The following is a 13,558-nucleotide window of genomic DNA, read 5'->3' as shown; positions in this document are numbered from 1 at the left end:
TTATATTTGATATAAACCATCCGAGCAGTAGTGTATATCTGAATCCCTAGCCCTAGCTAGCCTATTAACCAAAACTAGGGCATAGGGGTAGTGTGCATGTGGGAAGAACAGGACGTTGCTAAGGAACCACTGCTAACCACCCATGATGTAGAGGGCGAATGCTCATGCACGTCCAGGGAGAAGTCAGAGATAGGGTCGTCTCTGGAGGCGTCCGAGCATCAATGTGTTTCTTTAGGCATTTTCTTTAGGCGTAGTTGGCATGTCATCTTTAAGATGTTGTATGTGTAAATAGGATCTCTTAGAAAAAAGCACAGAGATGACAATATGGAGAAACATTAGAACAAAAAATTTATTGAATACTCGAAAAAAATGGTACATATCTTTGAAAGGAGACCCTTCAAGGGTAGAAGCACCTAAGAAGATCGATGTGCCAAGAATTTGGGACATCTCTTTCATCCATGTCGCATAGCTAGTAGGAACCTAGTTGGGTGACTACCTTGACGATGAAGGGGCCTTCCTAGGGTGAAGATAGCTTGTGCATCCCATCGGTCTTCTGCTTCCTATGGAGCACTAGGTCTCCGACCATGAAGAATCGATGGTTGACATTGCGGTTGTAGTATCTTCACACACTATCAAGGTACTTTGCTGTCTAAACACATGAAACCAAGCGCTCCTCCTCTAGGCTATCCAATTCAACGAGTCGGCTTGGTCGGAGTTTCCTTCGATGTAGTTCTCCACCCTAGGTGCTTGGAAAGCGATGTCGGCTGGTAAAATGGCCTCGAAGCCAAAAACCATGAAGTATGGGGAGATGTCGGTGTTGCGACTAGGATCGGTCCTTAGTCCTCAGACCACAGCTAACAATTCCTTGAGCCACTTGCCGGGGTGCTTCTACTCATTCGTGTAGAGCCTTTTCTTCAACACATCGAGAATCATGCCATTGGCGCGTTCAACTTGGCCATTAGCCCTGGGGTGCGCGATAGAGACATACTTAACTGATATGCATCTTTCATCATAGAAGTCCCAAAAATTGGCACTAGTGAACGTGGACCCCAAGTCGGTGATGATGTTGTTCGGAAGGCCAAACTGGTGAATGCTGTCATCAAGCAGCTCGGTTGCCTTCTTCGCTGTAGCTTGTACTAGGGGTTTATATTCGATGCACTTGGAGAATTTGTCGATGCAGACATAGACCCAATGAAAGCCTCCTAGCATGGGCTTGAAGGGTCCGATCATATCAAGTCCCAAGCATGCGAAGGGCCAAGACATAGGAATCGTTTCCAAGGCCTAGGAGGAGACGTGGATTTGCTTAGCAAAAAGCTGACAATAATCGCACCAGCGAACAAAGGACTCGACGTCGATGACTGCAGAAGGCCAATAGAAACTAGCTTGAAAGGCTTTACTGACTAGTGTTCTAGAGGCTACGTGATTGCCGCAAGTGCCGGCGTGGATCTCCTTGAGTATTTTCTCGCCCTCTTCCATGAAGACGCACTTCTAAAGTAGCTCTCCCTTAGTGTTCTTTGCGATATAACTTCCCTTCAACTAGGATGTAATGCTTGCTGCGATGGGTGAGGCATTCTCTATCTATGTTGTCAGCTAGGACATCTACAGTGGTGAGGTATTTGTTGAAAGGTTCCCTCCAATCACTACTCGGGCCAGGGACCGCAGCGACTAACTGCTCAGCAGGTGGCTTTTCTTCAATGCCTTCTTGCCCCTACTTGATGGATGGCGCAGAAGGTCCTAGATGAACACTCCAATAGGAACTTTGGCCCGGGTTGACCCTAACTTTGATAGCTCATCGGCTGCTTGGTTGTTAGTTCAGACCACATGGTGGTACTTGATACCATAGAACTTGTCTTCTAACTTTCTTATTGTAGTGCAGTAAGCGTCCATCTTCTCATTTGTGAAATTCCAATCCTTGTTGAGCTGATTGATCATGAGTGTGGAGTCGTCGTACACCTACAGGCGTTTAACGTAGAGCTCAACAGCTATACAGGGACCATGAAGTGTGTAACACCTTGGTGTTAAGCATGCATTACCATTTCATCCCATGAGCATAATCATCATCACCTCATGCATAAGCATCATTCATGCATTTCATTTCGAAAGAAATGAAGTATTATTTCATGTGGTGCTTGAATTGATTGAAATTCATTTATGTTTAAAACAAGGTGAAATGCCATGCTCATGTTTGGATGCCATGATTTCTTGTTTTGATCACTAAGATAGCTTATAAATATTTAGGATACAATTTGGAGCAAAGTTCATATTTAAATTTTTACCAAATTTTGCCTTTAAAAATAATTCTTCAAAATTAGGGTTTTGAATTAATATTGATTTTTATTTTGTAATTCAAAATAAATTTAGAATTTGACTTTGGTCATAAAAGCAAAGTTGTAGATCTTGAAAAATGGAACAACTTTCATTTTTACACCAACTTTTGAAACTACTTTAAAATAGTTCAAAATTTCATTTGAATGAAAAAGGAATTGAAAAGAATTTGAAAAAAGATCAATTCACCTAAGTTGGGCCTCGCGCCTCACTTCTGGCCCAGCCACACAGACTGGCCTGGCCTGCCCCATGCCTCGCCCGCTCACCAGCGCGCCGTGCCCGACCGGCGTCAGGCCGCAGCCGCTGCATGGCCACCGAACGCCGGTGACGGTGTACAGGTGGCACCCCGGTGGGCCCAGCCACTCCACACACTCGCCTTCACCTGCCCGATTGCGCTGCGCTCCTCCTCACTCCTCCGCTTCGCTCTCGCATCCACTAGCACAAGCAGCAGCCGTAGCGCTCGCCTCCGCCACCACCCGCACCAGCAGCTCACCGGAGTTGGCCGTTCTGGCTGCTCCAGTTAGCCTGAGCTATCTCCATCTTGCCCTGAGCATCGCCTCCTCCTTATGCACCTCGTGCTCGCCTCGGTAAGCCATGGGAGGCTCTTCTTCCCTGAGAATCCCTTGCCAGAGTTGTGGCCAAGCTCGTCGGAGTGCTCCGCTCCGTGGACCTCGCCCCTCCGTCCTCCTTCTCGCTCTCCCTTCACGCGCACGAGCATCGCATGAGCTCGGTGAAGCTCCCAAGCCACATCTCACGCCCCTTCTCGGCTAGAGATGGCCGGCCGACGGTGAGCCGCACCACCGCGCCGCCATGGCTGCTGGCCAGCTCGCTCTCGAGCTCCTCTGGCCCTGCCGCTTGCACTAACGTGTCCGCCTTGGCAAGGTGGTCGCGTTGGTGGTGACCTCGTCGTCAGCCACCTCACCGACGGCGAGCTCATGCCGGTCAGCGTAGCCTCCTCTGTCTCAAGGGTAGGCAGGTGGGGCCAGCTGACCCACGGGGGCCACTGTCATCCGTAGGGGTGCACGCCTAGGTAGAAGCCGGGTGGATCTAGCACTTTTGAACGGGGATTTTTAGAAAGAATTTAAGAAATGATTTTTACATTTCTATTTAAGTGCTTTGGGAATTTATAACTTGCTCAAAATGGCTCCAAATTTGTTGAAACAAATTTTGTTGTGTTCCTCGTCACCAGATCTACATGATAAAAATATTGCATATCATTTTTGAGATACTTTAATGTAGAGCTTTATTTAATTCTTGGTATTGCTGATATCTTGTGAATTGTGTAGTAAATTCTATATGTATTAGAAAAATATGATCCCAAATTGGTTAGCCTATTCTTGAGATGTACTTTCTGTGAAAAATATATGTCATGTAGGTTATGTGGAAAAATATGGCTAGGTAGGTTATGTGTATTAATTGCTGATTTCTTGTAAAATTGCTAGGGCTAAAAATATGAATAGTACATGTAGGTGAAACTTTTTGTACAATAAATGTATGCTCTATAGATCATAGGAAAAATACCAAATCTGTTGTTTGACACTTTTTGTAGTACAAAGTATTTTCATGCTCAATTATCCACCATAGCTTCTCATTTTTGTGTAGGTTGTTATACTTATCTAAATGCAATGAAAATTTTATGGTAGTCTACTTAGAGTAGTACTATGCTACTGTAATTTTCTCAGATTTTTATGAGCACCAGAAATATATGTTGCTGTTGTAGCCCTAGTTTAACATGAAATAAACAAATCTTCTTTAACACATGATTAGTTAATAATGTTTGCTTTGGTGTATCTTTGAAGCATCTTAGGTTGCGGTGTGACTTGGCATGTTAGTACCATGGTTGTAGTAGTAATATAGTAGTACATGTTCTTAGATGATGTTGGCTACCTTGTAGAAGTGCTTTACTTCTGTTATGCCCAATACAGTTGAACATACTCATCTACATTTCATGTATCATGCTCATTACATGTCATCTCTTTGATGCACCTATGTATTAGCACTCATACATCTACATCATACAGGTTCGCAAGAGGAGTTGCTAGAAGTAGTTCAGGAAGAGCAGACTAGGACAGATCCACAAGAAGTCTAGGCACAGGAGGTGCCAGAGGAAGTGGAGTCAGGAGAGGACTTGCCCGAGTGCATGGATCATCAACCTAGTTTGTTCGAACGAGGCAAGCCTTGGAGCATTCTAAGTCTCCTACTTTATAAAAGCAATTCTTTCTATATATATGAGTTTATATATTGTTGCATTAAGTGGTAGGAGTTGATTGAAACCGTTGATGCATTTATTAGTATCCTTGCCTACCTTACTACCTTGTTACCCTATTAGGTCAGGATTGAATAACTGCTTAGCCTTGCTTAGACTGGTAGTGATCGATGATAATCCGATCACCTACATCATAGGTGGTTACTGGAAGAATTTAGCTATGGAGAGAATGATATCCTAGAATTAACCATGTGCGATGGATAATTGGAGACCGGACGGAAAAAGTTGGAGGCAACCAGACAGGGTTCTGGGGTGCTGTTAGTTTCCATCTATGTCGATTAAGGACCGATCATTGCTCATCCCACTTGTCATGTTGAACGCATGTCTCACATTTAGCTGGTCGAATAAAGTACCTTTCGACCGCGAAGCTAGTGACACTATTTGAGCTAGGATAAACCTGAATTGGTAGACTGGTGCTGAAGGGGGTATGATAGGGACGTGAAGAGTGAGCCCAAGGTGTGTCCTGGTAGTCGGGTGGTCCCTGGGTAGTGCGGTCCCGATAGTTATCCCGTGGCTACTTGGAAAGTGTCATTGGTGATCTAAGCAACCCTAATGGGGGAAGCATGGTTTGTGTGAGGAATAAATCACCAGCTGGTTAGGAATCGATTCGAATCACCATCGCTCCTAGATAGTGAGCACTTGACTCAAGCTACAGCATCGTAGTAATTATTATGAAACAATGATGGTTATCTGGATGGTACGGGATATGCTAAATCTAAATTGGTAACTGGATGTTATTGGTTAATCAAGTGATTGCTATAGTACAGGTGCTTACCTAGATGGATAGGTTATAATAAAGATGATACAAAGTACTTAAAATGGTTTCTTCAAGATAGTTTATGCTTTTCGCAAACCAGTCAGCTAGCCCACTAAAGAAAGCCTTGCATAATCCTTGGTGTCATCTTATTTTTGTTTAAGACGGGTAAGTCTAGCTAAGTACCTTCTCATACTTAGGGCGTTGTTCCCATTGTTGTTGCAGATGGTCAAATGTACTACGGTTATTGCATTAACTACCTATACCCGGTGATGGGTGACAACTAGGACCAAGGACAATGGTCATTCCGTATCTCTCATCTGATGCTTTTGTTGGAGATGACTACCTACTAGCACTATATTGAAACTAAAAGTGTGTGTGTGACTTGAAAACTATTTGCTTCTGCTATTTCAGATTGAACCTAGTTTGTAATAACTTTATATTCTAAACTCTGATGTATCCTACTGTCATTGCGAACTTTATGTAACACGTGACGGTACTTGCTAAACTTGTACGATCTTGGTTGTGTGTCATTTGGTTCGAAATCCTTCATGGTTTCACGGACTACCAGGTTATACGGGCTTAAGTTTGCTAAATTATCTGCTTCGACGGAAGATTTCCTTACTTAATCTCGTATAATTGGTCAGTTCTGTTACAGCTGGCATCAGAGCAAGGTTTAGTAGGTTACTATTCATGCGTGTATTTAAAACAAAAGGGTTTTGTGTTACAAAACTAATTACAAACTATAGTATATAGGTGTTTCAACCTCTAATTAAAAACTTAAGAGTGTGCCAGTGGTCATATCCTTTATGCCCAGCTAAGGACTCTATGTGGCTTATTTAAGTACTGACTTGGGGGTCTTTGCATCATATTTCTATTTCGTTGCTCATACGGCATGCTATTGTATGAGTGCCATTCACTTGAGTGGTAATGTATGGATCCATTGCCTCTACGCCTCAGTAAGTAAGAGTTGTGAGAGCATGATCGGATACAATGCTGATCTAGGGAAGTGCTTATATGATGCCAGATTATTTACATGCCATATGCGTGTTTGTATGAAGGTATCCAATGTGTGGGGAAATTCCGTCCTGTGGTTACGATGCCGCCGATAGGACGATGGTTTAGGTAGTTGCTACCGTTGTACGCGTATCTGGGGATGCGTGTAGAACAAGTAGATTACTTCACTATTTTCGTGCATATTTTTCATACTGCCAGGGTTTGGGCTGAAGTGGATCTTTTGTAGGTACATAACAGTGCTATCGTATAGTATGTATTAGCTATGTTATCAGAGACTGTTGTATGCCACCGTCTATGCCGCTAGCAATGGTTATTTTTCCTAAGTTTGTGAGAACATATGGAACGTGCATGCATCATGTTGTTACATATCATTCATGGCATTGTTCCTCCCCTTATAAGTTGATTATCTCATTTTGATAAAAATGATAACTTAAACTTGTTCTCACGTGAGTAATAAAACAAATTTGCTATAGATGGCACGCACAAAGCAGACCGCTCGCAAGTCCACCGGAGGCAGAGCTCCTCACCATCAGCTTGCTCCACGTACCCATCAGTGCCACATGTTTCTTGGAGAGTTTGGGATGCCTACACTCTTGTGGAGGGTGCTCAGCTATGTAGGCTATCCTGATGGAATGGAGCTCCGCTACTTCTGGACAAATGAGTAGTTGGGAGAAGGTCTCTTGGTTACTGTGGAGGCCGTTGTTCATCCCTGAGGTGACAGTTCTAAGTGGACTGGTTGGCGTTATGAGTCAACTGGCAGGACCACTAAAGAAGCAGCTGATAGGGCAGCCTTTGGGATACTGAGGGATATCATGGATCATTTTCCTCAGGAGTTGGCAGCCACTTTAGTTGGAGTCTTTCCGAGGGCCAACCCCTCCACTGACTCATGGCAACAAGCCAGAGGAAGATCTCTAGAGATTGGTGCAGCAGAAGGACAGAACAGTGGTAGCCTAGCCATGAGTGCCATGTTCGCAGTGATAAAGGCTTTCAATGGAGTAGAAGGTAGCCTGAGACGTGTGTCTGGTGCTCTTGGTCATGCCCGCGATGACCGATGTCAGCTTTAGAGGGATCACGACACCGAGATTGAGAGGCTCAGTGTAGAGATGGCTCAGTTGACTTGTCAGAGGGATCAGGCGACCTAGAGGACTAGAGACTATGAGGGAGATGTGTGTGCACTGAGAGAGCAGGTCGAGCGTCTGACCACCACCAACAGGAACGCTGAGCGCATGTTGATCCATGTGCTCCACTAGAGGAATGAAGCCTGGTCCGCAGAAGATGTTCTAAGAGCTCGATAGGTTGAGCTAGAGCAGCAGCTAGCCAATGCAGAAGAGTACAACGACAACCTACATGAGGAGGTTCATCAGCTGAATAACTAGCTCCACCCTTACGTTCTGCCTAGAGCTGCAGAGATAGATCTCGATGAGGACGAGGATCCCGAAGAGCCTAAGGCACCAGCTAATGACAACGATGATGATGTAGATAGTGACGATGTCGGCATCTCCAACCTAGACAGTGACCATGATGAGTAGACTAGTAGTTGTTGCGCTAGCTACTAGGGTTTCATTTGCGACGACCTTTTGCATGGTTGACATGTTTGGCATGTACTTCTGAGTAGAAAGACTAAGACCTTGATGTAATGTTGGAAAACTTGGATGTGTTTGTGGCGACATCTGAACGTCAAAAGTCTAGTGTATGTATGCTAGCAATTTGCTTGTATTGGACATGATGTGTGCGTTTCAGTAATCTAATTAGTCATGTTGTGTTAATTGGAATGGCTTATTGTGCCCCTATTTTATTGTATGAATTTATTCTCTCCAGTGATTTCAGTACGGCATAATTTTTCATTCACCTGCAACTTCTACAACATCGCCTAATAATTACTATTGCTGAAATATGTAGATGTCGAACACTCGACGTACCATGTAGGACGCGACTGAGGCAGGTGGCAGTGCCACCGAGAATGAGAACCGTGATCCACCACCACCGCCTCCTCCTCCACCGTACACCGCGGAACAGTTCTTCGCATAGTTCCTTGGAAGTCAGCACAACATGGAGGGCATGCAACAGAACAAGGAAGCTGCATTGCGCCATATTGCTGACAACACCCGTTGTGGGTTAAACCCAGGTGGACATGAAGCAAATTAGCATAGTAGTTTTAAGGACTTTATGGACACCAGACCACCAATTTTCAAGGAAGCGACAGAGCCCTTGGATGCAGAAGGGTGGATAAACACCATGGAAGATAAGTTTCGCGTTCTAAGGATGACAGAAGTATTGAAGATGGAGTATGCAGCTCATCAGCTGCAAGGCCCTACAGGAATGTGGTGGAAGCACCACCGCACCACTTTTCCTCCCAATGCCCACATTTCTTGGAGGGAATTCACCAAGGCCTTTCGTGGAGTTTACATTCCCCCTGGTTTGATCGAAATGAAGTTTGGAGAATTTCTAGCACTAAACCAAGGCACCAAGACCGTGACCTAGTATCTACATGCATTCAATAATCTAAGTCACTATGCCTCTAACATGGTGAATACCGATGCCAAAAAGATCGCTAGTTTCAAGACAGGTCTGAATCCCAAGATGATGAAGCATGTGGGTACCAACACAAGAACTGGTTTCAGTGACTTTGTTAGTGACTTCTTAAAGCAAGAAAAGAACAACAATGTTTATACTACATCCAAGACTCGCAAGAGGGCTTTTGATTCAGGTCTGTCCCAGCCAAGGGCCCCGATGGCAAATCATTCTGCGTATCATCCGCCTGCCCCTGGTGCAAGGTTTAGGCCACCCCAATGGAGGAATCAGAATTCCCAGCAACCTCAGAGGAACCAAAAGCCATTTAAGATGGCGGTGCCACAAGCCAAGACTGGACAAGGCAGTTCATCTAGAACTGCTACTCAAGTAAGAGGACCATGTTTCAACTGCAATCAAACTGGGCACTTTGCTAAGTTTTGCCCATATCCCAAGAGGCAACAGACTCAGTACCAAGCTCGTGTGCACCACACCACCATTGATGACATCCCAGAAGGAGAGCCCATGACAGCCGGTATGTTTTCTATCAACAATCATCCTGTAGTCATTTTGTTTGATTCTGGATCATCGCAATCATTCATAAGTCAAGCATTTGCAAGAAAGTATGAGCAAAAGATAGTTGAATTGGAATGTGCTTATTGGATCAGTTCAGCTAGGGCTGATCTGTTAACTAATCAGATAATCCGGGGGATAACCCTGTGTATAGCAGACAGGCAGTATATGCTTAACTTGATAGTTATGCTAGGACTAGTTCTGGATGTGATTATAGGAATGAACTGGATGACTAAGATGGGAGTAGGAATTGATGTGGGAGGAAGAAGCATTTCTCTCAAAGAACCTATTGGAGAAGGTACATTTCAAGTAAGCTTACCTCGGAGAATAGATCTGACCAGTACAACTTGTGCAGTCCAAACTACTCTTCTAGCCAAGATTCTAGTAGTGTGCGAGTTTCTAGACGTGTTTCCAGATGAGTTACCCGGTCTTCCACCGGACAGAGATGTTGAGTTTGCCATTGAGTTAATCCCTAGAACACCACTGATCTCAAGAAGGCCTTATCGGATGCCTCCAAATGAATTAGCTGAGTTGAAGAAACAACTCCAAGATTTGTTGACTAAGGGTTTGATTCACCCAAGTTCATCGGAATGGGGATGTCCCGCACTGTTCGTAAAGAATAAGAAGGATAACTCCTTACGGATGTGCGTGGACTACTAGCCACTGAATGCGGTAACAATTAAAAACAAGTATCCTCTACCTCGGATTGATATCTTGTTTGATCAATTGTCTAAAGCCAAAGTGTTCTCCAAAATAGATTTGAGATCAGGGTACCATCAGATCAAGATTAGACCACAAGATATACCCAAAACCGCGTTCTCCACCAGATATGGTTTGTACGAGTATCTTGTCATGTCCTTTGGTTTGACAAATGCTCCTGCATATTATATGTATCTGATGAATTCGGTCTTTATGCCGGAGTTGGATAAGTTCGTGATTGTGTTCATTGATGACATTCTAGTGTACTCAAAGAACGAACAGGATCATGAAGAGCATCTAAGAATTGTCTTGACTAGACTCAGAGATCACCAGTTGTATGCTAAGTTTAGTAAATGTTAGTTCTGGCTAAAGACAGTTCCTTTTCTCGGTCATGTGCTATCTGAGAATGGAATCTCAGTGGATCCTAGTAAGGTACAAGAGGTTATGGACTAGAAGGCACCAAGCATAGTTCATGAGGTTCGGAGTTTTCTTAGATTAGCCAGTTACTATTGTCGTTTTATACTAGACTTCTCAAAGATTGCCAAGCCAATGACAAGTTTGCTACAAAAGGATCATAAGTTTGTTTGGATAGAGGAGTGTGAGGCAGCTTTCTGCACCTTGCGGAATTTGCTAACCACTGCTCCTGTTCTGGCGCAACCGGATATAGAGAAGTCGTTTGATGTGTTTTGTGATGCATCAAAGAATGGCTTATGATGTGTTCTAATGCAAGATGGAAGGGTCATTGCTTATGCCTCATGTTAGTTGAGGAAGCATGAGGTTAACTATCCTACGCATGATTTAGAGCTTGCGGCTATTGTGCATGCTCTAAAGATTTGGAGACACTACTTGCTTGGGAATGTGTGCAATATCTTTACAGATCATAAGAGTCTCAAGTACATATTTACTTAGTCTGAGTTGAATATGCAACAAAGAAGATGGTTAGAGCTAATAAAGGATTATAACCTAAATGTGCACTACCATCCGGGAAAGGCAAATGTAGTGGCAGATGCCTTAAGTAGGAAGTTGCATTCTCTTGTTGTGCGACCATTGTTTGAAGATGGGTTTAATTTGTTGCATCCTGCTATGTTGCATAGTATCTAGGTTAGTTGTACCTTGGAAAGCAAGATCATTGAGGGTCAGAAAATAGATAAAGGAATATTCCATATCAAGGAGAAAATAAAGAAAGAACCGTCCAAGCACTTTAGAGTGGATAAACAAGGAGTGCTATGGTTTAATGACCGTCTAGTTGTACCTAAGGATTGAGAGCTCAGGAACAAATTGATGGATGAAGCTCATCACTCTAAGCTGTCTATCCATCCTGGAAGTAACAAAATGTACCAAGAATTGAGACCTCATTATTGGTGGACAAAGATGAAGAAGGAGATTGCAGCGTATGTTGCTCGTTGCGACATGTGTTGTAGAGTGAAAGCTCTTCACATGAGACCCGCAGGAATGTTGCAACCTTTGTCCATACCAAATTGGAAATGGGATGATATAAGTATGGATTTTATCACTGGTTTCCCGGGGGAATGATTCAATTTGGGTAATTGTAGATCGCCTTACCAAATCCGCTCACTTCTTACCAGTCAAAACAACATTTTGACCACCTCAGTATGCTGAGAAGTACATTGCAAAGATTGTCCGATTACATGGTATACCAAAGACTATCATGTCTGACCGTGGGCCATAGTTTATCGCTCATTTTTGGGAGCATCTTCATAAAGGTTTGGGTACTAGCTTGATTCAGAGTACAGCTTACCACCCACAGATAGATGGGTAGACAGAGCGAGTTAATGCTGTCCTAGAAGATATGCTTAGAGTTTGTGTTATCGTCTAAAGGTTCATGGGAATCATGGTTACCTTTGGCAGAGTTCGCTTACAACAACAGTCACCAAGAGAGTATCAAGATGGCTCCATTTGAAGCATTGTATGGCAGGAAATGTAGGACACCATTGAATTGGGTTGAGCCTGGAGAAAGAAGGTTTTACGAAATTGATTTTGTGGACGAGGCTAAGAAAACGGTCCATATTATCCAACAAAACATGAAAGCGGCACAGTCACGCCAGAAGAGTTATGCCGATAAGAGAAGGAGACCGCTTGAGTTTGAGGTAGGTGACTACGTTTATCTGAAGGTTACTCCAATGAAGAAAGTACAATGGTTTGGAGTAAAGAGAAAACTTGCTCCTAGATTTGTAGGACCATATGAGATCATGGAGAAGAAGGGTCCCGTGGCTTATAAGTTATAGTTACCAGAAGCGATGGGTTCGATCTTCCTAGTCTTCCATGTATCACAGTTGAAGAAGTGCTTGCGTGTTCCGGATGAGAGAATATAACCTCAGAGCATTCAGCTCAAATCAGACTTGGAATACCATGAGCAACCAGTTCAAGTTTTGGACACTAAGGACCGAGTCACTCGGAACAAAGTGGTGAGAACATATAAGATATAGTGGAGTCATCACGATGATGGTGATGCGACGTGGGAAACAGGAGAGTATCTTCAAAACGCTTATAAGGATTTTTATAACAAATGGTTCGTAACTCAAAATCTCGAGACGAGATTCCTATAAGTGGGGAGGGCTGTAACACCTCGGTGTTAAGCATGCATTACCATTTCATCCCATGGGCATAATCATCATCACCTCATGCATAAGCATCATTCATGCATTTCATTTCGAAAGAAATGAAGTATTATTTCATGTGGTGCTTGAATTGATTGAAATTCATTTATGTTTAAAACAAGGTGAAATGCCATGCTCATGTTTGGATGCCATGATTTCTTGTTTTGATCACTAAGATAGCTTATAAATATTTAGGATACAATTTGGAGCAAAGTTCATATTTAAATTTTTACCAAATTTGGCCTTTAAAAATAATTCTTCAAAATTAGGGTTTTGAATTAATATTGATTTTTATTTTGTAATTCAAAATATATTTGGAATTTGACTTTGGTCATAAAAGCAAAGTTGTAGATCTTGAAAAATGGAACAACTTTCATTTTTACACCAACTTTTGAAACTGCTTTGAAATAGTTCAAAATTTCGTTTGAATGAAAAAGGAATTGAAAAGAATTTGAAAAAAGATCAATTCACCTAAGTTGGGCCTCGTGCCTCACTTCTGGCCCAGCCGCACAGACCGGCTGGCCTGCCCCACGCCTCACCTGCTCGCTAGTGCACCGCGCCCAATCGACGTCAGGCCACAGCTGCCGCGTGGCCACCAAACGCCGGCGATGGCGTATGGGTGGCACCCCGGTGGGCCCAGCCACTCCACGCGCTCACCTTCACCTGCCCGACCGCGCTGTGCTACTCCTCACTCCACTTCGCTCTCACATCTACCAGCGCAAGCAGCAGCCACAGCGCTCGCCTCCGCCACCGCCCGCACTAGCAGCTCACTGGAGTTGGCCATTCCGGCTGCTCCAG

The sequence above is a fragment of the Miscanthus floridulus genome, chromosome 18, assembly GCF_019320115.1.
Source record: "Miscanthus floridulus cultivar M001 chromosome 18, ASM1932011v1, whole genome shotgun sequence".
In the NCBI taxonomy this organism is placed as follows: Eukaryota; Viridiplantae; Streptophyta; class Magnoliopsida; order Poales; family Poaceae; genus Miscanthus; species Miscanthus floridulus.
The sequence above is the reverse complement of the archived record's forward strand: the minus strand, read 5'-3'. Positions refer to the sequence as shown.